The 27,133-nt window shown below is 50.9% G+C and overlaps 1 protein-coding gene across 1 annotated transcript in view; it reads right to left on the reverse strand.

Moving 5' to 3' along the window:
• The window catches only part of LOC103191015 (methylcytosine dioxygenase TET3), a 61,836-nt gene extending 38,321 nt beyond the window's left edge, over positions 1 to 23,515 (reverse strand). The window contains exons 1-2 of the mRNA XM_042344413.1: positions 23,302 to 23,515; positions 22,728 to 22,784 (exon numbers count right to left, since the gene is read on the reverse strand). The gene's annotated coding sequence lies outside the window, so the exon portion shown is untranslated. The remainder of the gene's footprint in view (positions 1 to 22,727; positions 22,785 to 23,301) is intronic.
• Positions 23,516 to 27,133: the final 3,618 nt, after the last annotated feature.

Consider the following 27,133-nt stretch of genomic DNA (forward strand, 5'->3'; position numbering starts at 1 on the left):
ACAAGCACTTCACAGGATTTGAAGTGACCTGTGTATTTTTGTACGGAACATAGTGACTTCCATGAAGCGAACAGCTAATTTTTTTTAATCGGGGTCGGGAGAGGGGGATTGTTGGCTCGGGAGTGATTGACTGATTGTATGGGGGGGGGGGGTAATTGTTGGCAAATTTGATTTCCTCTTTCCAACCATCCTCCCACCCACCACAACACCTTAAACAAGTTACTCTGTATAATAATAAATGTATTATTTATTTGATGCAGTGCCTTATCACATCTCAAAGCGCTTCATAGGATATACTTTGAACCCAGACAGCAACCTCACAGCTTCTCACATCAGCACCAACTCTCCCCGCACTCTCGTAACTCTCGCATCAACGCAATACAAATTCACATCACTACATACACAGTAATAATAATCCATAATAATAACCCTTGCATCTGATACAGCGCCTTATCACATCGCTGAGTCATCTCAAAGCGCTTAACAATAATCCTTGCATTTTGCATTTGCATTCTTGATATCCTTGCATTTGCGGGGAAGTGAATTGACTGTATATTTTGTGGACGAAACGTGGCAGCCAATTGCGCACAGCACAAACAGTCGTGGATTGAGTGATTACATTTTTTTGAGGGATTATTACCGACAATCGACTACTGAGAATCAGGTTTCTGTGTACTGTTGGCAAACTTGCCTAAGGTTTCGCCCCGTCTTTTTGCTTGTGAGGCGAACATGCTAACCACCTCACTACAGTAGCCCAATGAGTTTAACTAACTTCTCTATCACCCTTCTTGCTGTGTTGTTCCCCATGTGTTGCAAGAGCAGCCTGTGTTTGCTGGAGTTGGGTGTTGTCCTGACTGTAGATCTAACTAATGATTGCCGCTGGCACCAGCTCTCTATCTTTCTCTCTGTCATGTGCTCAGAGATTGCCTCAGAACTGGAAGTGCCGGTTTGTGTGGGTGGAGAGCAGATGAGACGAGTTTTGCAGGTCAGGAAAAGTCGTTCCAACTGTACAAAGTTTACAGCACAGAGTGGGACAATGGTCATGTCTGTGCTGCTGCTCACTCCCCCACTGGAGCGCTCCACTGAAACCCCATGCCCTTAGCTCTTCATAATGATAATATAATTCGTCAATTTGATACAGCGCCTTATCACGTCATTGAGACGTCTCAAAGCGCTTCACAGGATATACTGTAAAGTGTAGTGACTGTATATTTTGTGGGTAACCGTGGCAGCCAATTGCGCCCAGTGTCCCACAAACAGTCATGGTTTGAGTGATCACATTTGTTTGGGGGGGTATAGCTTTTACCCCCAGAAAGCGATCTGCTAATCAACTAACAACCAATTCTTACTTACTGCTGGGTAAACAGAGAGGTGTGGAGTAAAGAAACCTGCCTAAGGCTTCACCCTGCCCAGGAATCGAACCTGGGTCCTCTGGCTTGCGAGGCGAGTGCTCTAACCAATATGCTACAGGACTCCACATTGTCTCCATGCTGGCGCTCGCCTCCCACACTGGAGCTCTGCTCTCATCCCATCCCCCTGCTGTTTACCCATCGTGACTGGTGCTCACTCTTTCACTCTGTGTCTAACTTCCCACGGGATGTTCATTATTGCACTGCCAACCTCCGCACCCCTTATCGCAGCGTCCTGGCCTCCAACACCAGACTGTTCCAGTTGTCAATTACCCTCTGGGTATAAGAGAGACTTCCTGGTGTCAATCTTAAAATTCTCCTTTGCAACTCTAAGCCTGTGCCCTCCCGTTCTGCTGTCAACAGTGTTGTTCCTGGATTGCTCTCTCAGCCTCCATTAAAATCTTACACACCTCTCTAAGAGGCGTTCCCCCCTCGTCCCCATTTTACAATACACAAATTTACATTATTCGTTTTAATAATAATCCTTGTATTAGATACAGAGCCTTATAACGTTGTTGAGACGCCTTAAATCGCTTAACAGAATACACTATAAAGTGAATTGAAACTTCCCCAACATTTCGTCCTGCCGGGAAGTTGAACTCAGGTCCTCTCGCTTGCGAGGCGAGGGCTCTAACCACTGAGCTACAGGAACTCTGTTCCTGTTTCACCCACAAAATACACAGTCACTACACTTTACAATATATCCTATGAAGGAATCCTCTGGATATGTCAGGAATCCTCTGTTCCGTGACAATGCCAGGGAACAAGGTTACAATCCCCACTGATATCAGTGAGTGCACTGGGATCGGAGGGCAGGGTCACAGGAAGTGGAAACGCAGGTACACAGCAAACGCAGAGGGCAAATACTCTCTTACACACACTCACTCAAAAACACACTCACACATATACACTCTGGTACAGACACACAGCAAACACACAGACGCACTCACGCACACATACTCTTACAGATACACAGACAACAATGTGAGGATGGGAAACACAGCTTCCCTACAATCCCCCACTATTACGCTGCCAACGTGCTTTTACAGGAAGACAAAGGGACACCTGCCTGCCCAGGCTTCCGGGAGTTCATCCCTGGAATAATGGAGGCTGAGTGGCTGTAAAGCAGGAATGTACATGGTGGGAGAGAAGCATAGCGACGCTGTCACCGGCAACAACAACTTTATTTATTTACACAGCAATAATAATAATAATCCTTGCATTTGATATAGCACTTTTCACGTCGGGAGGACGTCCCAAAGCGCTTCACAGAACACACTGTAAAGTGAATTGACTGTATATTTGTGGGCGAACGCAGCAGCCAATTGCGCACAGCAATGTCCCACAAACAGTCGGGGATTGAAAATGACCAATTTATTATTGTTTTTGGTTTTGGAGGGATTATTTGCAGCATCTCACCCTGTCCCAACAAAGCCAGCTTCCCATCCCAGCCCTTTATTAAATGACAATAATAATCCTTCCATTTGATACAGTGCCTTATCACATCGTTGAGGCGTCTCAAAGCGCTTCATAGGATATATTGTAAAGTGTAGTGACTGTGTATTTTGTGGGTGAAACAGGGCAGCCATTTACGCACAGCAGCGTCCCCACAAACAGTCGTGGATTGAGTGACCAAATTATTCTTATCGTTTTTTGGGAGGAGGGATTATGACCCCGGAAAGCGATCTGCTAATTGACTAACATACCGGGTTCCTACTTACTGCTGGATAAACAGAGGCGTGTGGAGTAAGGAAACTTGTCTAAGGTTTCACCCCCTTCCAGGAATCAAACTTGATTGCAAGGTGAGTGCACTATCCATTACGCTACAGGACTCCACAATAAGTCAGTCCCACAGTCCTTGGCCCCGTCCTCCTTTCCTAATCATCGTAATAATAACACTTGCATTGGATACAGCGGCTTATTGTGTCATCAAAGCACTTCACAGGATTTTACTGTAAAGTGTGGTGACTGTGTATTTCGTGGGTGACTGCAGCAGCTGATTTGTACACAATGATATCCCCGCAAGCAGCCGTGAAGTGAGTGACTGATTTTATTGGGGGAGGGGGTGGAGGGAGCGAGCTGTCAGCCAGGACCCGGCTGGGAGAAACTCCCTTCTCTAATCGAGTAGCGCTGCGGGATAAGTTCCGATAAGTGTTTCGTTTAAGTTATCCGACTCGGATAAGGAATCCCGTCAGGAATATGATGCCTTGTGTGCGTCAGGTACTTACCTGTAATTGAGAAGTGGGGTGCAGGGAGGGGGAGACAGACGTAGTAATAATAAGCCTTGTATTTCATACAGCGCCGGATCACCTCTCAAAGCTCTTGGCAGAATATATTGTAAAGTGTAGTGACTGTATACTATGTGAGCGAAACGTAAAGGGTGTTAGGTATCTTAGTCCGAGCACTCGCCTCGCAAGCGAGAGGACCTGGGTGTTTGATTCCTGGGCGGGCAGGGTGAAACGTTGGGCAAGTTTCCTTACTCCACACGCCTCTGTTTACCGAGCAGTAAATAGGAACCCAGTTGTTAGCCGATTGGTGGAGCGCTTTTCCAGGGATAATAATCCTTAAAAAAAACATAATTTGGTCACTCAATCGCCAGTGTGTGTCAGACGCTGCTGTGTGCGATTGGCTTGACGTGTTTCACCCACAAAGTACACGGTCAATTCACTTTACAGTGTATGTATCCTGTGAAGCGCTTTGAGACGTCTCGAAGATGTGATAACGCACTGTATCAAATGTAAGTATTATTATTATCGTTGTTAATCCTGCCAGGTTGACAGCAGGAGCCAGTTTATCAGTGTCATGCTCTAGTGCTTGCTCTGTGTACTGGGTGACAGGAGTTTTATCAGCTCAATGATCATCAGTCTTCTCACCTCATCAGTCACCTTCATTTCACTCAATGACTCCACACATCAGCTTCACACCGGCTGGTCAGTCTCAGTGGGGAGCACATCACCTCCGGCTCGATAGGCCATGAGTGCAAGTCCCTCCCCACAGCAGTATCTCACAGTCCAGGCTGACTGTCCAACACACTATTGCATTCCATATCAACCTGTCCACTCCCTCTGCTCAGTGAGCTCTGACCTGCTCCATATCCCCCGCCCCAGCCCACCATCGGGGGTCTGGCCTCCAGCCTCTACTGCCCCCACTCTTTGGTCCCTTCGCCTCGCTCCCTTTCCTCTCGCCTCCTTTGTTGTTGTTGATTGTCGGAGGCGTTGTCTTTTGGATGAGCTGAAGTCCTGCCCAGTTCAGGAGAACTTTTATTTTTGATCAGTGACACGGAAACGAATCAGTGACAGTGCTTAAGCATATCCAAAGCGGACTGAGAGATACACACGTTGTATATGTGTGTGTGTGTGTGTGTGTGTGTATATGTGTGTGCGCCACCTGTACACGGAAATTTCCTCGTCTGGATGAGGAATGTGCACTCTCTCTCTCTCTAGCTCAAAGCTCTGAGAGTAGGGAGGTCTAAGCTGGATGGTTGCCAGACAAAGCTGGATCCATTCAAATTTTCAAGACTCCGGTGGATAGTTAGTTGTTAGGTCGGGGTATCCAGGGATATGGGGCAAAGACAGGTAATTGGAGTTGAGGTACAGATCAGCCACGATCTACTAGAATGGCGGAACAGGCTTGAGGGGTTGAATGGCCTCCTCCTGTTCCTATGGGGACTCTCAAGCCTTGTCTCTTGCCAACCCACGCCTAATCCTCTCTCACTCCCGAAGCAGGTGAGCAGAGTGCGTCCGTCCCTCCCTCCAGATCCATTCCACGTTTGTGTGTTGTTTACATGTCAGTTCGGGATTTTGGCTCGTCTCCTATTTAAGGTGATCGAGTTACACAGACGCCCCCTGCCCTCCCCCCTCTCCACCCAGTTCCCAGCCAGGGGGAATCCTTTAATCTCTTTAGTGAGGTTAGCTTTCAGCGCTTATTGATACAGTACTGATCGCTCGCTTGCTCGTGAACTCACTCATTCGCTCCCTCACTCATTCCAACCCCACTACTGTGCAGCATGACACCCTGCGTGAAGGGCGCTGTGTAAACACCAATTATTGTTGCCTTTGCTTTTAACCTATTGGGTTTATTGTGGACAGCGAATCTATATATAAAGGCTAGTAATCCCTTGTGGGGACGCTGATGTGCGCAATTCGCTGCCGCATTTCGCCCACAAAATGCACAGTCACTACACTTTACAATATATCCTCTGAGGCGCTTTGAGACTTCTCGAAGTCCCTATATCAAATGCAAGCTTTATTATTATTATTATAGCCAACCACCAGCAAAGCACTATTCGCTTTCCACGTGTGATACATCCTGTAGCTCAAGGGTGATTTCTGATCTCTAACCATATGCACTGTCAGCAAAGAAAGTGTCTGCTCACAGCGTCATCACACACATACACACACCACACACATTGCACACACACTATACACGCCTTACACACACACAAACACTACATACAGACTACACTACACACACTACACTACACACCAGCTCCTGCTTAACAACAATACAACAACAACAAGATTCCATTTATAAAGCGCCTTTCACGTCAGGAGGACGTCCCAAGGCACTGCACAGTTGGGTCATGACCCGAGCATTGGGGGGGAAATGGTCAGGGTGAGGGGAGGGAAGGGAGGGAGCGAGGAGGGGGAAATGGTCAGGGTGAGGGGAGGGAAGGGAGGGAGCGAGGAGGGGGAAATGGTCAGGGTGAGGGGAGGGAGCGAGGAGGGGGTAGAGAGTCGAGAGGGGAGCTGAAGGCTGAAGGTCAAAGAGAAAGGTTTTGAGACCGGCCTTGAAGGAGGAAAGGGAGGAAGCGGCGAAGGCACTGGGGGATGGAGTTCCAGAGCCTCGGGGCTGAGAGGCTGAAGGCCCGACCACCGATGGTAGGGCGGTTGGGGCGGGGGACGTGGAGCAGACCGGAGCCAGAGGAACGGAGGGTACGGGCAGGTAGGTAGGGGGATAGTAGGTTGGAGAGGTAGGAGGGAGCGAGGCCGTGAATGGCCTTGTAGGTGAGGATGAGGATCTTGAAATCAATCCTCTGGGGGATGGGGAGCCAGTGGAGGCGAGCGAGGGTGGGAGTGATGTGGTCGCGGTGTCTGGTGCGGGACAGTACACGAGCTGCAGAGTTCTGAATGACCTGCAGCTTGTGGAGGGAGGTGGCGGGAAGGCCGGCGAGGAGAGAGTTCCCATAGTCCAGCCTTGAGGTGACAAAGGCGTGAACCAGGGTTTCAGCAGCGTGAGGGGTGAGGTAGTGCCGTAGTCTGGCGATGTTCCGGAGGTGATGGAAGGCGGTGCCAGTTGTGGTGCGGATGTGAGGGAGAAAGGACAGCTCAGGGTCGAACAAAACGCCGAGGTTCCTGACTGGCTTTGAGAGGTGGAGAGTGCAGCCTTGGATGCTGATGGTGTCAGCGCCTGAGGTGCGGAGGCGCTGACGTGAGCCAATCAGGAGGGCCTCGGTTTTTCGCACGTTGAGCTGAAGAAAGTTGTCTCTCGTCCAGGACTCGATGTCGGACAGGCAGCTGTCAGGACATCGGTGGTCGTGGAGTTGAGAGTAGAGGAGGAAAGGTAGAGTTGGGTGTCATCCGCATACATGTGGAAGTTAACTCCATGTCTGCGGATGATGTCACCACAGGGGGAGCATATAGAGGGTGAAGAGGAGGGGACCGAGGACAGAGCCCTGAGGGACACCACATGAGACAGTACGGGGGGTGGAGGAGAAGCCATTCGTCGAGACAAAGTGAAGACGGTGAGAAAGGTACGACCTAAACCATTCAAGGACAGTGCCTTGAAGGTTGAGGTGGGAGGACAAGCGGTGGAGTAGGATAGCGTGGTCGACCGTATCGAATGCTGCCGATAGGTCGAGGAGGACGAGGAGACAGAGGGAGCCCTGGTCACAGATGGTCAGGATATCATTGGTGACCTTGACCAGGGCAGTTTCTGTGCTATGGGCAGCACGGAAACCTGACTGAAGGGGTTCGAAAAGAGAATGGGTGGAAAGGAAAGAGCGCAGTTGGGAGGCGACAACTCTTTCCAAGACCTTGGAGAGAAAGGGGAGGTTGGAGATGGGCCGGTAGCTTGATAGCTGCGACGCATCAAGGGAGGGTTTTTTCAGGGTGGGCGTGATGATGGCAGTTTTTAATGGAATGGGGACAGAGCCAGAGGAGAGGGACAGGTTGATGATGTCAGTGATATGTGGGGCAAGAAAGTGGAGCTGGGAGATAAGGAGTGGAGTGGGGATGGGGTCAAGGGAGCAGGTGGTTGGTTTTAGGGATAGGATGAGTTCAGTGACAGAGGGTGGGGAAACGGGTACGAAGGTGTGTAGGAGTCGGAGTGTGGGAGGGAAGGGGTGGGTGGTGGGTGGAAGTTGGAGGGGAAGTGACCGCGGAGCGGATTCCCTTGATCTTGGATTCAAGGAAATCCAGCATCTCCTCGCAGTGAAGGTTGGAGGAGATGACCTGCGCGGGGTGGCGGGGGGGACGGAGGAGTCGGGTTGTGGTGGAAAACAGTAGCCTGGGGTTGTTCTTCGCCTCCAGGATTATCCTGGAGTAGAAGGACGACTTGGCCGAGGCTAGAGTGGAGCGGTAAATTTTGAGGAGGTCCAGCCAGATTTGTCGGTGGACCGTTAGGCCAGATTTGACACAGGTGCGTTCAGCAGCCCGCACCTGGCTTTTCAGTGAGCGGAGGTGGGTGGTGTACCAGGGGGAGGAGCGGGAGTAGGAGACAGTGCGGGAAGTGATGGGGGCAAGAGTATCGAGTGTGGAGGAGAGGGTATTGTGGAGGAGGGAGAGAGGAGAAGAGGGGTCGGTGAGGGTTGAAGGCCAGAGGGAGAGGAGTTCAGAGGACTCCAAGGCATCGGTTAGGGATTGTGGGGGTAACTTCTTCCAAGGGCGGTAGAAGATGGTGGTGGGTCTGGTGGAGGTGGGGAGGGGGGTGGAGGTGGTGAAGGAGATGAAGTAGTGGTCAGAGATGGCCTTGTCGGTAATAGTGACATCCGAGACACTGAGGCCCCGGGTGATCACCAAATCGAGTGGGTGGCCGTGACTGTGAGTGGGGGAGTTTATGTGTAAGGAGAGGTTGAGTGAGGAGAGCAGGGAAGAGAAGTCTGTGGAGATGGAGCAGGAGGGGGTGAAGTGTAGGTTAAAGTCGCCCAGGATGATGAGGCGATCAGAGCAGAGGCAAAGAGATGTGAGGAGTGTTGAAATGTCAGAGATGAAGGTGGGAGAGGTTTTAGGGGGCCGGTAGAGGAGGAGGATTTTAAGGGAGAGGAATGAGGGGTGGGAGAGGGTGAGGTGCTCAAAGGAGGGGAAAGAGCCAGTGGAGTAAGGGGATAGGGCAAGTGGTGTCCTTGAGATAAGGGCAACACCACCGCCACGGCGGTTGGGGCGGGGGATGTGGTGGGAGGTGTAGCCGGGTGGCGTGGCCTCCGTGAGGGGGAAGGTGTCGCCTGGGGTGAGCCAGGTTTCTGTTAAGGCCATGATATCAACGTTCTCATCAAGGATGAGATCGTTGATGACCAGGGCCTTGTTGCAGAGGGAGCGGACATTTTGCAGTCCGATGTGGAGGGAGCGGTTGACAGAAGGGTGTGTGGGAGGGGAGGGGGGTCCAGGTTGTGAGGCAGGGGTGGGGGGATGGGGATGAGGGAGGAGAGGTTGACTCCCCGGGTCTGTGTCCGGGGTGGGTGGCGAGTGTGGTGGGGAATGGGGCAGTCGGTGTGGCTGCTGCTGGACAGCCAACGCCGAGTGCCGCGGTGAGCCCGGCGGAGGATTCCCAGACTGGAACAGAGGGAGGTTGTGGGAGGGTCAAGTGGGGATAGAAGACGAGAGGGACGGAGAGAGAGGAGGAGAGAGCGGGAGAGATGCAGAGGGGGGAGGGTTTGGGGGGAGAGAGGAGGGCGGAGGGAGGGAGGGGGTGAGGGGGCTCGGGTCAAAGCGGCAGCCATAGTGCGCACTATAAACAATAAATGGCATTTATGCATTTATGCAGCGCATTTCATGCCAGGAGGACGTCCCATTTGGACCCAAACTGGGGTTGGGATCAGGAGGGTGGAGGGAAGGGAGGATGGGGCTAGAAAGACTGAAGGCGCGGCCAAAGAAGAGGATCTTGAGACAGGCCTTGAAGGAATCAAAGGGAGGGAGTGAGGCTAAGGGACTGTGGGATGGGGTTCCAAAGAGTGGGAGCAGAGAGGCTGAAGCCCCGACTTCTGATGGTGGTGACTTGCCCCTAAAATTCTCCGAACCCGTACGCAACCGTAGACGTCAGGTTCGACCCCCAATTATCCTTCCTCCCCCACATCCGGTCCCTCACCAGCACCGCTTTCTTCCACCTCCAACACATCGCCCGTCTCCGCCAATACCTCACTCCAAAAGCCGCTGAAACCCTGGTCCAGGCCTTTGTCACCTCTCAGTGGGACTATCCTAATGCCCTCCTCGCCGGCCTCCCCTCCAGTACCATCCATGAAATCCACGTCATACAAAACTCTGCCGCCCACATTCTCACCCGCACCAAACTCCGTGCCCGATCCCCCCAGTCCTGGCCAGACTGCACTGGCTCCTGTCCCAGAGAGGATCGACTTCAAGATCCTCACCTTGTCTTCAAATCCCTCCACTCCTCTGCACCCCCGACCTCTCTGACCTCCTCTCGCCTCAGCACAGTACCCGTTGCCTTCGTTCCTCCGGGTCTGGCCTCCTCCTCGTCCCCCGAGTCCTCCGCTCCACCCTCGGCGGCTGTGCCTTCAACCACTGTGCCCCAAGGCTCTGGAACTCCCTTCCTCACTCCCTTCGTCTCACTCCCTCACTCCCCATTTTCAGGTCTCTGCTGATGTCCTTTCTGTTCGACCGCACCTTTGGTCACCTTCCCCTCCTCCCCCCGGCTCCTCCCCCTGGCATCCGTTAGTGTAAAGCGCTCTGAGACGCCCTCCGGGGTGGAGGGCGCTATAAGTTGTTGTTGTTATTGTTGTTGTTGTTGTTGTGGGGTGAGAGGGGGACATGGGGCAGGCTGGAGCCTGCTGAGTGGAAGGAGCAGACAGGTTGATATGGGGTTAGCACAGGTGTAAGGAGGGGATGAGGCTGTGGAGGGCTTTGAAGCTGAGGACGAGGATTTTGAACTGTATCCTCTGGCAGATGGGGAGCCAGTGGAGCCGGGCGGGCGAGTGTGCGGCTGATGGGGTCACGGAGCCTGATGGTGAGAGGACACGAGTTGCAGAGCTCTGGATGATCTGCAAGGGGGTGCAAAAATGAGGAGGAGGGGAGGAGAGGGCTTGATGTTGAGTAATAAATAGCTGCTGACGTCATTGGGAGAACGAACAGGCATGAAGTGTAACTGAGTCATACAGAGCCGGAGAGAATTTACCATTACATCGTGTTCACTATTCCCCACGCGGAGCTTAGTAACGCCTACAAAGTCAGTCTCACGATTTAAAGGGCCTCCTGCTTCTCTCTCTCTCTCTCTCTCTCTCTCCATAAAGTATTCCAGCCGAGAACCCTCTGAACCCAGACAGCAACCTCACAGCTTCTCACATCAGCACCAGCTCTCCCCGCACTCTCGTAACTCTCGCATCAACGCAACACAAGTTCACATCACTACATACACAGTAACAATAATCCATAATAATAACCCTTGCATCTGATACAGCGCCTTATCACATCGCTGAGTCGTCACAAAGAACTTCGCAGAATATACAGGGAAGTGAATTGACTGTCGATTTTGTGGACGAAACGCGACAGTCAATTGTGCAAAGCAGTGTCCCCACAAACAGTTGTGGATTGAGTGACCACATTATTATCGTTATTTTTGAAGGGATTATTATTCCACTCAGAGTAATCCAACAATCAACTAACAACCTACACCGCGAGGCAAACAGGCGTGTGGAGTAAGGAAAGTGGCCTGAGGTTTCCCCCGCGTCCTCTCACTTGCGAGACGAGTGCTCTAATTTTCCTGATTATCACACTGCGCCTTTCACGTCGTAAGCACAAAAGCAGCAACAATCACAATAACTTGTATTTACACAGTGTCCCCCTCACATGGGGAGTATCCTGACGTGCTTAACAGCAACGGGGTATCACGCTGATCCGGAAGGTGGGGGGGGGGGGGGAGGAAGGTGACCGAAGGCACGGTTGAAGATGAATGTCTTCAGGAGGGCACAAAGAGGGGGCAGGACGGAGTTCCAGAGATTCGGGGTGGAAACCACCCTATTCCCAAGATACTTAATAATGGTTTGGTGCCTGAGCTGGGGAGGGGGAAAGATAATAATAATAATAATCCTGGCATTTGATGCAGCGCCTTATCACGTTTCGAGATGTCTCAAAGCGCTTCACAGAATATACTGTAAAGTGAATTGACTGTATATTTTGTGGGCGAAACACAGCAGCCAATTGCTCACAGCAGCGTCCCACAAACAGTCGTGGATTGAGTACACATTTTGCCCACAAAATATACAGTGAATTCATTTGAATTCACGTATATTCTGTGTAGCGTGTGTAGCGCTTTGAGACGTCCCAAAGACATAATAAAGCACTATATCAAATGCAAGGATTATTATTATTATTATTATTAAACACCAGCACGGACTAGTTGGGCTGAATGGCCTGTTTTCGCGCTGTAACAGCCTGTGCAAATCTACTCAATGATGATAACAAATCTTCTCGTTTAATACGGTGATTCCTCAAGAATGGCTGAAAGCTGGCTATAGGACCTGACTGTAAAGGGACGCAGCCTCCCCCACCAACCCCTTTCTCGCCCACCGCCCGCATTGAGAAACGAGCAAATTATTTTCCCCATTTAATTCCCGAGGCAGAAAGTAACCAGGGAGAAAACTGATCAAAGTTCGAGACAAAAACACAACACTCAACTCCCTCATCTGAGTCGGTTTCCAACACACACAACACACACGCACACAACACATGTGTGCGCACACACAACACAAACACACCACGCACACCCACACCTGCCCCCCACCACCGCCCCACCCCATTACCAGGGCAGGAACTTACCCAGAACAGGGGGAGAAGATCACTTTATCCCAAACACCGTGTGCAGTGGTCGGCTCTGAGCTGCCCTCAAGTCACTGAGACTCTTTTCGCTGCCTTTCATTAAGCCAAGGGAGCGAGGCGGGTCAGGGCGAGGCGGGGCAGGGTGAGGCGGGGCGGGGGAGCGGGGGGTTTCCCCCGAGTGCGCGGGTTGTGACGTACAAGGTGGTCGGAACTCTGTGCCGCTGGGTGACTGGCTTGCTCCACACTTGGCACTGGGGGGGCGGTGGGGGAGAGAAGGTTCTGCAAGGCTGCGAGTGAGAGTCATGCCGTGGGGAGGAGGTCAGCGAGGGGAAGGGGAACTCTCCCACCCCCTCTTACTCAACTGCCCCCCCCACCTCGGCTTACAGTAAGCATCAGCCATGTGCTCTCTCTCCGGCCCGGGCCTGTGACTTACTTGAAGGTACCGCCCCCGCTCGTGCCTTTCAGCTCAGAGAGGAAAATGACGAGTTGGGTTCCACTTCCCCCCGGGTCACTGACGACATGAGAGCGGGAGCAAGAGCGAGAGGCATCACTGAGGCTCAGTGATATCTCCCCTCACCGAACGCCCACGCAGCGTGGCTGTCGGTCGGTCTGTCAGCAATTTCCTCCGCTGATCATTCACCACAGCACAGCCGGGGGATTCCCCCCCTCCTTCCCCTCCACCTCCACTCCACCCACTCCCTTCCCAGCCTCAGCGCTGCATTCAAAATCTCGAGCGAGACACCCCTTGCGGTCTGCACTCACGGCACCAGAGGCTGGGTACACGTGGAGTGCTGCTGACTGTCGCGTTGAGAATGACAGCTCAAAGTGCTTCACAGAATTTTAAGGGAGTCCTTTAGCTCAGTGGTTAGAGTACTCACCTCGCAAGCGAGACACGTGGGCTTGAATCCCAGCCAGGGCTAAAGCACACACACGCACACACGCACGCACGCACACGCGCCTCTGTTTACCAGCAGTAAGTAGGAACCTGGTTGTTAGTCGATTAGTGGATCGCTTTCCAGGAATAATAATCCCTCCAAAAAAAGGTTGTGGTCACTCGATCAACGACTGTTTGTGGGACTCTGCTGTTCACAATTGACTGCTGCCTTTCACCCACAAAACATAAAGTCACTACAGTTTGCAATATATATTGTGAAGCGCTTTGAGACGTCTCAACAACGTGATGAGGTGCGATACCAAACGCAAGGATTATTATCATTTTTGTTAGCCTGGATCCCCAAGTCAGCAAAACACCAACAACAAGCTGCATTTATGTCGCGCCCCTTCAAAGTGCTGGAAACAAGTGCAAACAGAGACGCAGAGCGAGCGATTTCGGGACAGACACTGGGAAGCATTTCTTCCTGGTGTCCAACAACAACAGTAACAAAATACAGTTGTATAGCGCCTTTCACGTCAGGAGAATGTCCCAAAGTGCTGGACATTCAGTGTTTCGGATCTGAGCTGGGAATCAGGATCGAAGAGAGTGGAGGGCAACGGGGGAGGGAGGATGACCGAAGGTATGGTTAATGAGGAGGGTCTTGAGAAGTGTCTTGAAGGAGGCAAAGGAGGGGACGAGCTGGAGGGACTGCGAGATGGAATTCCAGAGGGTGGAGGTAGAGTGGCAGAAGGCCTGTCCGCCAATGGTGGCGAGTGAGGCGGGACAGGGAAGCAGGCCGGAGCCCGCTGGGCAGACACAGTGGGTAGGTTGTTAGGGGGTTAGAAGGTTGGAGAGAAAGTGGGAGCAAAGCCGAAAGCTGCTCTAAGGGGAATGTTGAGGGGAATCTAAAGAGGAATCACAGTCAAAGTCACTTTACAGAATATCTTGCGAAGTGATCTGAGACGTCTCGAAGACCTGATAAGGCGCTATATCAAATGCAAGGATTATTATTATTAGAATATTACTAACTTAACGACTAGAAACAGGGTTGCCAGGAAGGGTGGTTGAGGCCGGGACACTGGCACGTGTTTAAGATAAACAGCGAGACCCTGCAAGGGGAGCAGAGGGCCTGTGGGAGGTTCACTAACCTCTTGTGTGTGATCCACATGGTTACCTGAAAGGCTGAATATTTAACAATAATAATAATCCTTTCATTTGATACAGTGCCTGATCACGTCTTCCAGACGTCTCAAAGCGCTTCACAGAAAATATTGTAAAGTGAATTGACTGTATATTTTGTGGGTGAAACGCGGCAGCCAATTGCACACAGCAGCGTCCCTATAAACAGTCATGGATTGAGTGACCAAATTATTATTATTTTTGTTTTAAGGGACTATTACCCCCTGAAAAAGGATCCGCAAATCGCCTAACAAGTGGGTTCCTGCGTACTGCTAAGTTTTAAGCACTCTGGGGCACTACCCCGTGTGAAAAGCGCAAGTTGTTGTTGTAGGTAAACAGAGGCCTGTGTGTGGGGTGAGGAAACTTTCCCAATGTTTTGCTCTGCCCGGGAATCGAACCCGGGTCCGCTTGCGGGGTGAGCGCTCTACCCACTGAGCTACAGGACTCACAATATCAGTGTGTGAGGAGAGCAGCCTGAAGGTCAGTGCTCCCACCTGCTCCCTCACACTCCACTGCAGTCAGGGAATAATAATAATAATTATCACATCGATGAGACGTCTAAAGCGCCTCACACAACATACTATAAAGTGGAGTGACTGTGTGTTTTGTGGGTGAAAAACAGTAGCCAATTGTGCAAAAGCAACGTCCCACAAACAGTCATGGATTTATGGTAGAGTCACAGCCCTGAGCCAGTGTCTCAGCAGCGTCTGTCATTGAGAAGTTAAACCACGGAAGAGAAGAGTTTTTCTCTCTCTCTCTCTCTCCGGGTGTCCTGGCCAACAATCCTCCCAAATAAAATTGGTCACCCACTCCACAACTGTTTGTGGGACTGCTGTGCGCAACCTCCTGCTGCGTTTCGCCCTCAAAATACACAGTCAGTGGGCTTTACATAGTATCCTGTGAAGCTCTTTGAGACGTCTCAACAACGTGATAAGGTGCTATATCAGATACAAGGATTATTACTATTATTAACAACAAAAAACAGCTTGTATTTACACAGCAGCCTTCGCTTGGGGAAATGTCTCAGAGCGCTGCATGGTGTTGGAGTCACGTGCCAAGCGAGGGGGGGGTGGGTGGGTGGAAGGGAAAGTGAGCATAGATGTGGTTGAGAGGTGCAGTGATGTGAAATGAGTGACCAGTTGTATCTGGGTTTGGGGGTATTGGCCAAAATGCCAACTCGGAGAAACTCCATTCTGTTGAGCTGCGCTGTGGAAGATCTTTAATACCAACCTGAACAGGGCACGGGGTGGCGGGGGGGGGGGGAGGGGGAGAATTTGGGTTGATGCATCAGCCAAAGGACAGCACCTCCAATGTAACACTCCCCTCCGCATCCCACCCCCCCCCCCCCACCCACCAGAACTGAACTGAGGCGTCACCATGGACTGTGAGATCCAAGCCCCCAACATGGGGCTTTAACCCACAATCTTCTGACCCTGTGGGTTTAGCTGGATAGACCCCAGCAGTTACCCCAACACACACTCTGGGCTCCCCCCAAGCCTTGGCTCTTGCCAACCTATGCCTAATACTCTCCGGAATTAGAGAAGCAGGATGCCTCCCACCAGAGAGGGAGAGAGAGCGCATTCCACCCTAACAATCTATCTCTGGGATTTCCATGTGCAGGTGGGATGTGAGGAATTCTTAGCTTAGTTTGGAGACTCTTAAGGAATGGTGATGGGTTTCCGAATGGGTCAGACACCCGGCTGGGGGAGAAAAAAACTTCTGACTTGAGAGATATGAGCACCAGCAACTGAGCCAGACTGACACACCTTTGTCAATATAGTAAATAAGAGCGTGTGGGCTGAACTGCCTTTTCTTGTACTCCATAATAATAATAATAATCGTTGCATTTGATATAGCGTTCAGCGTCGTTGAGTCGTCCTGTAAAGTGCAGTGACTCTGGATTATTTGTGGGCGAAACGTGTTAGCCAATTGCCCACAAGCAATCATAGATTGAGTGACCAAATTATTTTTTTTTGACGGGATCATTAGCCCGGAAAGTGATCCGTCAATCGCCTAACAACCGGATTCCTACTTACTACCAGGTAAACGGAGGCGTGTGGAGCAGAGACTGCCCAACGTTCCGCGCTGCCTGGAAACCGAACCCAGACGCTCTCGCGCGTCAGGCGAGCGCTCCAACCACCACACCAAAGGACTCCAATACGCTACGGGAGACTGAGAGGGATTCCGAATCCAGAGAGAATGAATCTGTACGTGTTCCCATCTCCTCGTAAATAAAGGATTATTGTATCAAACTGCCATGGACAGAGTTAGTTACAAGGCCGATAGGGTCCCTGGAATTGGGCCTTTGATCTGCACATACCATTTTTCAAGAGTTACATTTTCCAGTTTACAATTGTATCGTTCAACATGTGTTACATTTGCTTTAACTCGGGAACATTTTCAGCAATAAACCTACAAACGCCGTCCAACGCAGAGAGAGAGAGAACGAAGGTTTTAGCCGGATAGAGGCCAGCAGTGACCCCAACGCACCACACGCTCTGGGCTCCCCCCCCCCCGCCCCACCCCGCCACCCCCAAGCCTTGGCTCTCGCCGACCTGCGCCTAATACTTTCCGGAATTAAGCAAGCAATTAAGCAATTAAGCAAGAGAGAGAGAGAGAGAGAGAGAGCGCATTCCATTCCAACAATCTATCTCTGGGATTTCCAGGTGTCGGTGGGATTCAGGAAATTCTCAGTTGGGTTTGGAGACCCTTAAGGACGGCGATGGGTTTCTGTGTGTGTTGGACACCCGGCCGGGCAGAAGAAAAGAATTCAAATGGTCAGCGGGACGGTCACATTTGCTACAATATTGATATCACATTTCAAAGGCAGTTTGATAAATATTTCACGGGAACAGTATAACAAGGCTCGTGTGTGATACAATGTCTGTAACCTCCAAACACCTCCGAGGTAATTATTATCACACAGTGATAGCAAATGTTGCAACGTCCCACAAACAGCCAGTAAGCGAAGGACCAACTTATCTGGACAAGAGGATTGATGGCCAGGAGGCACACACACACACACACACACACACACACACACAGAGTGCAAAAGAATCTCTCTTTGCCAATAAAACTTACAGGATCTTTCTAACGAGAATGGGCACGTCATCCAGAGGCAACAACTCTGACAAAGGGACACTCACATATACTCACACACTAAAACCCTCACACAACACACACTCACACACAAAATGAGAGTCACACACACAAACACTCACACACAGCGAGTCACATACATTCACACACACACAGTGAGTTACACACACACAGGAGTCTCACATACACAGACACACAGTGAGACACACACACACCCACACACACAGTGAGTCACACACCCACACCCACACCCACACACACACAGTGAGTTACACACACAGTGAGAGTCTCACATACACACACACAGTGAGACACCCACACACACACCCACACACACAGTGAGTCACACACACAGTGAGAGTCTCACATACACACACACAGTGAGACACCCACACACACAGTGAGTTACACACACAGTGAGTCTCACATACACACACAGTGAGACACACACACCCACACCCACACACACACAGTGAGTTACACACACACAGTGAGAGTCTCACATACACACACACAGTGAGACACCCACACACACACAGTGAGTTACACACACACAGTGAGTCTCACATACACACACAGTGAGACACACACACACCCACACACACAGTGAGTCACACACCCACAGTGAGAGTCACACACTCACACACACGCACACACACAAGTCTGATAATAATCCCTCAAGAAAAAAATAATGAATTGGTCACTTCAATCCATGACTGCTTGTGGGACACTTTGCTGTACACAATTGGTTTCACCCACAAATACACGGCCAATTCACTCTACAGTGTATTATGTGAAGCACTTTGAGACGTCTAGAAGACGTGATAAGGCGCTGCATCAAATACAAGGATGATTATATTATTATTATTACAAGCGACTCATTGAGAGTGGGGAACAGGTAAACTCGGGAATCAATTCTCTCACCAGGCAGCACCACACAAACACACGCGCGCGCACATAAACGCACGCGCATACATGCACACATGCATACACATGCATACACACACATACACGCGCACACACAAGCACAATTGCACACAGCAATATCCCACAAACAGCCATGAATTTTATTTGGGGGATTGTTGGCCAGGACACCGGAGAGAGAGAGAAACTCCCTTCTGTTCACGAATAGCACTGCGGGATCTTTAACGTCCACCCGATCAGGCAGACGGGGAACCAGGTTTGATGTCTCATCCGAAGGACAGCCACTCATCCAATGCAACCCTCCCCCCAGCACCATACTGGGGTGTCAGCTTAGACGGTGTGATTCTAAATCCCGATCTGGGGGGCTTGAACCCATGACCTTCTGCCTCAGAGGGGGAGAGTGCTACCCCCTAACCACTGTCCTCTACAGCGCTCCTCTTCAAACACATCGTATTGCCTTTCAAATGCGGAGTCTGTCTGTCAGGCAGTCACCCGAACAGAAGGTTCGATGGTCAATATGTTAAAAGTACAGGGACTTGGTTGTTTCTTAAGCAAATCTATAATAATAACAATAATAATTATCCTCTCATTTGATATAGCTTCTTATCACGCTGTTGAGGTGATTCAAAGCGCTTGACAGAATATACTGTATATTTTGTGGGTGAAACACGGCAGCCAATTAGCGTCCCACAAACAGTCATGGATTGAGTGACCAAATTATTATTATTTTTGTTTTAAGGGACTATAACCCCCTGAAAAGCGATCTGCAAATCGCCTAATAAGTGGGTTCCTGCGCACTGATAGGTTTTAAGCACCCTGGGGCAATACCCCGCATGAAAGGTGCAATACAAATGCAAGTTGTTGTTGTTGTAGGTAAACAGAGGCTTGTGTGTGGAGTAAGGAAACTTGGCCAACGTTTCGATCTGCCCGGGAATTGAACCCGGGTTCTCTCACTTGCGAAGCGAGCGCTCTATCCACTGAGCTGCAGAACTTTAAATCCTGTCTGCAATCAAAAAGTTATCCCTGTGCATCGCTCCCCACCTCCGCCTCTCCTTCTCCCGCCCGCTCCGATCTTTACACTGCTGGTGACTCACGGATGACGTATAGACAAGCTATGTTTGTAAACCTCCAGTCCATGTGTGTACAGCCAGTGTGACGTGCCAAGTCTGCTTGCCAAGCCGTCAGCATGCCATTTCCCTAACCTTTCCACAGGGCCTCCTCAACATGTGAGCGGAACAGCTATATATAAACAGGCTTCTGTGACGTTTACAGTCACCTTCCCCAACACCCAGCTCCTTCCCACTTGCAATAGAGAAAGTGATCTTTGCCCTGAACAATTTGTCACAAGGCATCTGTCACGCCAGGAGAATTAATAATAATAATAATAACTCACGACTGTTTATGGGTCACTGCTGGGCACAATTGGTTGCCGCGTTTCGCCCACATAATATACAAAATATACTGTAAAGTGAATGGACTGTATATTTTGTGGCCGAAACTCCCTTTGGGGGAGAATTGTCAGCAGGACAATGCCTGGGAGAACCTCCCTTCTCTCTTTTCAGTAGCACAGCGGAGATCTTAAAGGTCTGCCTGAACAGGGCAGAGTGGGGAGCTCGGTTTAACATTTCATCCAAAGGACGCTGCCTCCGACAATGTGGTGCTCCCCCCACCCAGGACTGTAATGGAAATCCAGCCTAAACTGCGTGAACTCACAGGGGGCTCGAACCCAAAAGTTTCCAACTCAAAGCGAGAGCCTGGCTGATTTGAAGGATCGTTGGAAAAAAACACAGGACGGACGTTAATCCTGCCTTTTACCAATAAGGAGAATGGGATTATTTTCTTTGTTCGATTCAGTAAAAAAGAAAAGCAAAATTGTTTGCCCGGTCGCAAAGATTACGGTGACATTAACAACTGACCGAGACTGTTTCTTGCCTGTCTGCCTGCCTGCCGGCACCTTACAGCCTTGTGAACGCCTTGTCTAATTTACACTATTTCCTAAACGGATTCTTTAATATCCAGTTACAATTCCTGTCTGTCTGTTGGTCGGTCGGTCGGTCGGTCAGGCCACAGGAATATTCATGGGAAGGGAATGTACTGGGAGTTGGCTGGATTGTGTGGGAATGCCGGAAGGAGTCCCTCTCTCCATTGGCACAGTCTGAGGATGTCTCGCTATGGAACCCGGCCAAGAAATAGCACAAACCAGCACCCGTGGCCTCAAAACCATTTACCTCTGCACTGGAGACAACTCGCAGAGAGGGAGAGAAAGGAGTGAGCAGTCAGAGCCGGCAGTGTTTCAGGTCAGCGACCAAGACAGGCGGTTGCTTTTCACCCCCCCCTCCCCACCCCATCCTATCCCCCCGAACCGCCCACGCTTATTCCTGCGATGTCACCTGTCAGTCCGAATGTAGGCCGGGGTAGGAGTCAAGGCAGCTCGGAGTGAGAGAGAGCGAGTGATCGGAACGCAGGGAGTTTGTCAGTGAGTGACGCCCACAAATGAACAGGCAAAAGAGGTGACTAACGGTTGGCTCAGTGAATCAAACTAAATGTGGAGCACGGTGGTGGGTGGTGGGTGGTGGGTGGGGGGTGTGGGGTAGGGGGTGGGGCTGGGCGAAGCTCGTGACATCGCCCAGGCACCGCCAACCCGACAGTGACTTAAACTCCGAAAGAATTAAGGAGAGCTGTGGTCGCGGAGATGGATTCAACTCTGTAACAAGCTGCGTTCTGGAAGTGCCTTATCTGAGCAAAAAAAAACAAACGTGGGAGTCGATGGCCTTCACTTCCCCCATTCCCCTCCCCTCCCCTCGCTCCTCTCCCACTTCCCCTCCCCTCCCTCCACAAATATATCATGTGGAGGAGCTCCAAGCTTCACACTCTGACAGCACCCTGGCCTTTTAACCCCATTAAGAGTCATGTTGAGACTGGCAATGGGGGAGAAAATGCCAGGAATTCTGTCGCGAGAACTCCTGAGCGATCAATCCCTCACTCGCTCGCTTGTTATTATAATAATCATAATCATAATAATCCTTGGGTTTGATACAACAACTTGCCCCCTCACTCACACAGGGTAGCGTCCCAGAACGCTTGACAGTGGCAGAGCACAAGCTACGGGGAGTGGGCACGGTCGAAGAGAAGGTCTTCAGGGGCGACCTGAAGTTGTGGGAGGAGGGGGCAAGGACACACACACACACACTCACACACACACACACACACACAAAGGATGTTTTGAGACCTTGGCCCAGAGTATGGCTCTGGCATCGCGTCACTCGCTTGTCTCTCACCACGTGCAGAAAGATGCTTTGAAACTTTATCCTTTGCCCCGTGTCTCCCAATCCTATAGTGATCCCACCAGTGCCCACAGACCAGAGAACATCAGCCAGACCGGCTGCTCCTCAACCCTCCTCCTCCCCCCTTCCTCAACCCCACACCAACCCCAACCTGTGACATCCAGCAAGCCAAGAGTTAACCCACCAAAGAATCACCACTAGACACTCACTCACTCACTCACTGGCTCGCTCGCTCACTCACTCACTCACTCACTCACTCACTCGCTCGCTCACTCACTCACTCACTCACTCACTCACTCGCTCACTCACTCACTGGCTCGCTCACTTACTCACTCGCTCACTCACTCACTGGCTCGCTCACTCACTCACTCGCTCACTCACTCACTGGCTCGCTCACTCACTCACTGACTCGCTCACTCACTCGCTCACTCACTGGCTCGCTCACTCACTCACTCATTCGCTCACTCACTGGCTCACTCACTCACTCGCTCACTCACTGGCTCGCTCACTCACTCACTCGCTCACTCACTGGTTCACTCACTCACTCGCTCACTCATCGAGCGGAGATGCCAGAGTGCTGGGTTTCCGTCAGGTGGCCACACGTCTGACACACTGCCTGGCGGTTGTTAACATACCCTCATGCGTGTGTGGGTGTGTGTATATGTGTGCGCGGGAGGGGGGGGTCAGACTGTCCACCACACGCTGACCACAAACACAACCATGGCTCACTTGCCTCTGCGCTCGCCCCTTTGTTGATGCACAATATCCTCACCGGCATATCATCACTTAATGACTAGATCTTGCTGCCAGTCTGGGAAACATGCCCTCTCTCACGCCTTCCCCGACGACAGAGGAGGAGACATTTCTTGTGAAATCTAAAGCTGTCTTTCCCCCTCCTGCCTTTGACACACTTTCTGTCACTGATCACACATGCACCCTCCACCCCCCCAATTCCCAAACAAGGCACAGGTACCTTTCCAACCGAAGTCTCCGTCGTTCCCTGAGCGTTTGCGCTGTTCGATATTCCCACCTGCAGGGAAGAAAAACGAACAGACACAAATACACACACACAAAAAAAATCAATTAAGGATTGCAACAGAGACACACATATCCACCCCAAAGGAGATGGCAGACAGACTAACCCCCCCACCCCCAGCACGTTCCCACCCCCACCATAAAACATACGATGAAATTAATATCTTATCACGGTCACCGAGATAGAAAATTATATATTTTTTAACACACAAAAAAGGTTAATTGTTTTTTTTCATATAACCTGTCTAAAAAATATAAAACGTTGCATACGTTGTATGCTCATTCATGTGAATTTCTATTCCCTCCCCCCCAAAAATAATTATTATAAGTAAAAAATATATATTATATATATATATATAGAGAGAGAGATATTTTTAAACCCCTCCAAAAAATATTGTCAAGCTGAAACTAGGAGGTCAAACCCTTTGTTTCCCCAACAATAAAAAAAAAGGCTTCTCCACAAAAAACACAATTCGTTTTACTAAAAAAAGGCTCTTCAGAAATGTACCTACACAACACCCTCTGTCTTGCAGTCTCTGTAACAGCTCTCTCCATCAGGGGAAGACCCTACGAGGCAGCCATCTTACTGATTTCTCCTTGAGCAATGTTACACACTCACTGGTACATTTGGTGTGGGTTTTTTTGAAGCCAGACTCCTACATCATTATCATATTGCTGATCTCTCTCTTTCTCTCTCGCACACACGCTCACGCTCTCTCTCTCTCTCTTTCTCTCTGTTGCTCCCCCTCTCTCTCGCGCTCTCTTTCTGTCTCTCGCTCTCTCTCTCTCTTTCCCGGTTGCTCCCTCTCGCTCACTCGGTCTCTCCCCTTCTCTCTCTCTCTCTCTCTCTCTCTCCCCCTCTCCCTCTCTCTCTCCACCCCCGTCTCACTCACTTGTTCTCTCTCTCACGCTCTCCCTCACGCTCTCTCTCTCTCTCTCTCTCTCTCGCTCACTCTCTCTCTCTCTCTCCCCCCCTCTCGCTCACTCTCGCTCGCTCAACCCTTCCCCCCTCCCTCCCTCCCTCTCTCTCTCTCTCTCTCTCTCCCTTTCCAGTAGCAAAGCTTCAGAAACGTGATGTGAATGCCCACTGCCTCGTCAGACTCTATCTGCGGCAGCCAATCGGGGAGATCGGTTGTCAGGGAGGCAATGTGTGTGTGTGTGCGTGTGGGGGGGGGGGCGCGGGAGGAGAGATGGGGGGAGGGGGTGGCGGCGGGTGGGGGAGGGGGATAGGGCTTTGGTTATGTCAGCAACTCGTCAATTATCTTCCTCATTCAGACTCCTAAACAATTCCACCCCCTCGTGTTGCAAAGCCTTCAGCCCTAATAGTAGCGCTAAACTGTGGACTGGAGCCTGTCTCGGGATTGCAAACCCGCTCCCAACCAGGAGCCACTCCGCCTGATATCCGTCGCGCTGCAAAGAAATAACTTTCATTTTGATTTAAACTGAAATTTATTTTGAATACATTTATTTATTTTAAGCAACTCGTCTGGCTGCTTTTTTTTTTTGCCCGCGTTTAATTCCGCTTCACAGTGGATCCTGTGAAGCGCTTTGAGACGTCTCAAGGATGTGATAAGGCGCTGTGTCAAATGCCAGGATTATTATTATTATTTATACAGGGGCCGAGCGAAGACGGGAATGGTGGCGGGGGGAAAGGAGGCGAGGAGGAAAGTTGCGAAGGTGAAAAGGATGGTTTATGGAACAGTACAGACAAAGTTCACTGAGCACCTCACTCTTTGCAAAGTTTTTTTTTGCTATTCCAAATCAGTCCAAAAACATACCATTAAAAATAAATCTTTAAAAAATTATCCAGCAGAAAGACAAAACTATATATACATTTAAAATTCAGTTTACAGATAATAATGCATTTGATACAGCACCTTATCACGTCGTTGAGACGTCTCAAAGCGCTTCTCAGGATATATTGTAAAGTGAATCGACTGTGTGTTTTATGGACTAAACACGGCAGCCAATTGCGCAGCGCATTGTCCCACAAACACACTAAAGCAACATCCGTGTCTGCCTGCGAAACACACAGTCGCTGCATTTTACTGGCAAAGCCTGCGATGATCTTTGAGACATCCTCCCAACGTGAAAGGCACCGATGCTGAAGGCGGAGATGCTGCTAATGATAATAATCCTTGCATTTGAAATAGTGTCTTATCACGTCTTCGAGACGTCTCAAAGCGCTTCAAGGATACGCTCTAAAGTGGATTTGACTGTATTTTGTGGGCAAAAAGTAAATTATTTTATTTTTACTGCTTATTATTTTTCTGTAATGAAATATTTTCGCCTGCCCCCATCGCTCCCCTCCCCGGTGCTGAGTGGCACCTCAAACAACCTAAAGGCACAGAGCCACCTACACTCCAGTTGTTTTGCCTGTGTTCTCTGTGTGTCTTCACAGAGCTTTACATCCCTGGAGTGCGTTGGTCATGGGTCAAGGAATCAAAAGTTAGAAATCACACTGTCTGTACAGCAGGTAATTGATGGCTAGAGCTACTATTCCTCGCTCCTCGCTCCCACGTCACACACACATGCACACACAACCCTCACAACAATAATAATAATCCTGGATTGAAAAAATAAAGCACAAAAGGTATTTTGTGCCAGAGAAATTGAACCCCCCCCCACCCCCAAATCGGTCACAATCAGTCATTAACATCACGGCTGTTTGTGCGGGGAAGCTGTTGTATGTAAATTATATATATTTCCCTCAAATATTGGGTCTAATTCTTGTTTGAAAGCTTAAAAATCACGGATTCTGCTTCCACCTGGTGTTTTTGGTCAGGCGTTCCACTTCCTAACAACCCTCTCGGCGTGTGTACAAACGAAATTCCTCTAAACTTTCCTCCTTCCTTAGTTACCAAACTGTGCTTTCCTGATACAAACCCGGGCTTCCCTGGTTAAGAGACCTTGTCGGCAACTCAGTCTACACGTCATAGACAGAGCAATGACTGCCCCAAAATCCTGTGTTTCTACTGCACTAAGTCATCCTTCCCGGCACAGCGACACAGCACCTAAAGCGCTCAGCCAGCGAGTCAGCCAGTCAACCAGCCAGACATCAGTCAGTCAGTCTGCCAGCCAGACATCAGTCAGTCTGCCAGCGAGCCAGCCATCAGTCAGTCAGTCAGTCTGCCAGCCAGCCAGTCAGTCAGCCAGCCAGCCAGACATCAGTCAGCCAGTCAACCAGCCAGACATCAGTCAGTCAGTCTGCCAGCCAGACATCAGTCAGTCAGCCAGTCAACCAGCCAGACATCAGTCAGTCAGCCAGTCAACCAGCCAGACATCAGTCAGTCAGTCTGCCAGCCAGCCATCAGTCAGTCAGCCAGTCAACCAGCCAGACATCAGTCAGTCTGCCAGCGAGCCAGCCATCAGTCAGTCAGTCAGTCTGCCAGCCAGACATCAGTCAGTCTGCCAGCCAGCCAGCCAGCCATCAGTCAGTCAGTCAGTCTGCCAGCCAGACATCAGTCAGTCTGCCAGCCAGCCAGTCAGTCAGCCAGCCAGCCAGACATCAGTCAGCCAGTCAACCAGCCAGACATCAGTCAGTCTGCCAGCGAGCCAGCCATCAGTCAGTCTGCCAGCCAGCCAGCCAGCGAGTCAGCCAGTCAACCAGCCAGACATCGTCAGCCAGTCAACCAGCCAGACATCAGTCAGTCAGCCAGTCAGACATCAGTCAGTCTGCCAGCGAGCCAGCCATCAGTCAGTCAGTCAGTCTGCCAGCCAGACATCAGTCAGTCAGCCAGTCAACCAGCCAGCCAGCCGGCCAGTCAGTCAGTCAGTCAGCCAGTCAGCCAGCCAGCCAGCCAGCCAGTCAGTCAGTCAGTCAGCCGGCCAGTCAGTCAGTCAGCCAGTCAGTCAGCCAGCCAGTCAGCCAGTCAGCCAGTCAGTCAGTCAGTCAGTCAGCCAGTCAGTCAGTCAGCCGGCCAGTCAGTCAGCCAGCCGGCCACTCAGCCAGCCGGCCACTCAGCCAGCCATCAGTCAGTCAGCCAGTCAGCCAGTCAGTCAGTCAGTCAGTCAGCCAGTCAGTCAGTCAGCCAGTCAGTCAGCCAGTCAGTCAGCCAGCCAGTCAGCCAGTCAGTCAGTCAGCCAGCCAGTCAGTCAGCCAGTCAGTCAGTCAGCCGGCCAGTCAGTCAGCCGGCCAGTCAGTCAGCCGGCCAGCAGCCAGCCGGCCAGTCAGTCAGCCAGCCGGCCACTCAGCCAGCCATCAGTCAGTCAGCCGGCCAGCCGGCCACTCAGCCAGCCATCAGTCAGCCAGCCGGCCACTCAGCCAGCCAGCCACTCAGCCAGCCATCAGTCAGTCAGCCGGTCAGTCGGCCAGTCAGCCAGCCATCAGTCAGTCAGCCGGCC

The sequence above is a fragment of the Callorhinchus milii genome, unplaced genomic scaffold (genome assembly GCF_018977255.1).
Source record: "Callorhinchus milii isolate IMCB2004 unplaced genomic scaffold, IMCB_Cmil_1.0 Scaffold28, whole genome shotgun sequence".
Lineage (NCBI taxonomy): Eukaryota > Metazoa > Chordata > Chondrichthyes > Chimaeriformes > Callorhinchidae > Callorhinchus > Callorhinchus milii.